Source organism: Austrofundulus limnaeus, unplaced genomic scaffold (genome assembly GCF_001266775.1).
Source record: "Austrofundulus limnaeus strain Quisiro unplaced genomic scaffold, Austrofundulus_limnaeus-1.0 Scaffold2435, whole genome shotgun sequence".
Classification (NCBI taxonomy): domain Eukaryota; kingdom Metazoa; phylum Chordata; class Actinopteri; order Cyprinodontiformes; family Rivulidae; genus Austrofundulus; species Austrofundulus limnaeus.
In genome coordinates this window covers 13,596-16,661 of record NW_013954837.1, presented here as the reverse complement: position 1 = coordinate 16,661, position 3,066 = coordinate 13,596, and positions in this window count along the sequence as shown.

Below are 3,066 nucleotides of genomic sequence, written 5' to 3'. Positions count from 1 at the left end.
AAAAAAAAAAAAAAAACTGGACAGCCCAGTATTTATTCTGTCAATTTTATATATTTGAAGTAAATTTTTATTAAAAATACATAAAGTTACAAATAAACAACAATCAGATATTGTAAAACTAAAACAGACTTTTAGCTCATATATAAACATCAGGTCTCTATCCTTCAAAACTGGGACACAATTCATAAAGTTTTTGTTGAATAAGTGAGTCAGTGGAACCTGTTGTGTGTTTTTGTTCACTTTAAATCAGATTTGAAGGATTTTAGAAGCTAAACACCAGATCTGGTCCTAAAACCTCAGATCTGAACCACTTCCTGTTTTCAGTCTTTCATCTTTCTCAGCAGGTAGAAAAATGTCTTTAAGCTCCTCGAATCATCAAGCTTCAGCTCTCCTCATCCTCCTCCTCCTCCCTCCTGGAGGACACCCTCCAGCTCAGGGCCCACTCCTCCAGGTCCTCCTCCTTCAGCTCTGTGGACCTTTGAGTCCGATGCTCCGTGGAGAAACACTGCACCTCCTCTTCATCCACCTTCCTCCTCCTGCAGATCCTCCAGGATTCCCTCCACACCCTCAGCTCCCCGTCCTCCTCTTCCTCCTCCTCTTCCTCATCCTCCTCACCTCCCCCGTGGATCACGGCCACCATCCAGGACCTCCTCCAGGAGGAGAAGGAGGCGTTCAGTTTGTGGAACTGCAGGTGGAGCGGAGCCTCGGGTTTGGTTCTGACCCGTTTCTTCTTCGGCTGTTTTGGTTCTTCTTCTCTGATTTTATCTTGGTGAGCCTCCTCTTCCTCCTGCTCTTCATCTTCATCATGGTTAAAGACCTCTTCATCCTCCTCTTCCTCCGCTTCCGCATTTCCTTCATCTTCATTTTCCTCTTTAGTTTTATTTATTTTGTCGTCTTCCTCCTGTTCATCATCTTCCTCCTCTTCATCATCTTCCTCCTCTTCATCATCTTCCTCCTCTTCATCATCTTCCTCTTCATCAGCGCTCTTGTCTTCCTGCGGGTTTTCTGTTTTTGTTTTATCAAACTCTTCATCATAAACATCTTCATCATCCTCCTTTTCATCTCCTTTCACATTTGTTTGTACCTCCTCCTCATATTCTTCATCCTCTTCATCCTCTTCATCATCTTCATCTTTCTTCTGGTTATCTTCCTCTTCCTCCTCCTCTTCATCATCTTCCTCCTCTTCATCAGCACTCTTGTCTTCCTGCAGGTTTTGTGTTTTTGTTTTGTGAAACTCTTCATCATAAACTTCTTCATCCTCCTCTTCATCATCTTCATCTTTTTCCTGGGTCATGCCTGACTCTTCCTCCTCCTCCTCATCTTCACACTTCTTCTCTTTTTCCTGCTCGTCCTGCTCTTCGTCTTCTCGCTCCTCCTCTTCCTCCTCTTCTCTCCTCATGTCTTCATCCAAGTCCTGAAACTCCTCCTCTTCATCACTTGTTTCTTCCTCCTGTTTTGTGTTGATTTTCTTCTTGTTTTTGTGTTTATCTTCCTCTTCATCAACATCCTCCTCCTCCTCTTCTGCATCCTTCGTCTCCTCCTCTTCATCCTTTTCCTCCTCATCATCCTCGTTTGTTTCTTCCTCTCCCTCTTTTTTGTCTGAGTTGTTCTCCTCTTCCTCCTCAGTGTTTTCACCTTTCTCCTCCTCATCTTCATCACATTTGCTCTCCTCCTCCTCCTCCTCCTCTTTGTTTTCCTCCTCATCTGTCTCGTTTCCAACAACTTCCTCTTCCTCTTCTACTCCTTCCTCCTCTTCATCATCGTCTTCCTCAGTCTTTTTATGGAAGAAAATTTCTGCCTTTTTCTCTTTTTCTTCTTCATTTCCACCGGTACCTTCATCCTCCTCTTCCTCCTCTGTTTCCACATCTTCATCGTGAACATCTTCCTCCTCCTCCTCTTCCTCTTCYACCCATCCTTTCACAGTTTTCCAAGCCCCGGTCCACTCAGTGAAGTCTTCATCACAGAGCTGTGAGGTGAGGAAGAGGATGGTGTGTTTCCTCTTCCTGTCCAGTGCGTTGGCATGGCGATGATGAGCGATTAGAGACGCCTGACGCCACCTGTGGATCAGAACCGTCAGACGTAAACAGCTGCTCTCTGATCAGATATTAGATACGGGATCAATCTTGTGTCAACAGGAAGTGAATTTAAATTTCTCAGATTTAATCTGAATGTTCATAATTTGAAATTAAATTCATTGGTTTGAAAATAAATTTCACTAAATTGAAACTTAAGCCTCCCTGGTAAGGTCTATTCAGGGGTCCTGGAGAGGAGGGTCCGTCGGATAGTCGAACCTCGGATTCAGGAAGAGCAGTGTGGTTTTCGTCCTACTCTGCACACTCTGTAGGGTCCTGGAGGGTGCATAGCAGTTTGCCCAACCAGTCTACATGTATTTTGTGGATTTGGAGAAGGCGTTAGGCCATGTCCCTCGGGGACTCCTGTGGGGGTTACTCTGGGATTATGGGGTACTAAGCCCTTTCATATGGACTGTTAGTACAACCGGTGTCAGAGTTTGGTCGGCATTGCCAACAGTAAGTCGGACTCCCCAAAGTTGCCCTTCGTCACGATTCTGTTCATAACTTTTATGGACAAAATTTTAGGCGCAGTCAAGGTGTTAAAGGGATCCGTTTTGGTGACCTTAGGATCGCATCTCTGCTTTTTGCAGATGATGTGGCCCTATTGGCTTCATCAGATTGTGATCTCCAGTTCTCACTGGAGCTGTTCGAAGCCAAGTGTGAAGCAGCTGGAATGAGGATCAGTGCCTCCAAATCTGAGACCATGGTCTTGAGCTGAAAAATGGTAGGGTGCCTTCACTGGGTTTAAATCTTTGCTTTTAAGTATTGTGAAATCCACTGTGAAGAACAGTTTTCTTCTGTATTGAAATGTGTAAAACACTTTTTTGGCGATATGTTTACTTACAGAGCTTTGTTGGAGGCTTTGACCACTGGCAGCAGCCTCAGAAGAACCTCCTCTGAAGCAGAATATTTCTTCAGGTCAAACTCATCAATATCTTTTTCTGATAACAGTAAGATGAATGCCAGAGCTGACCAATGAGCAGGAGACAGATTT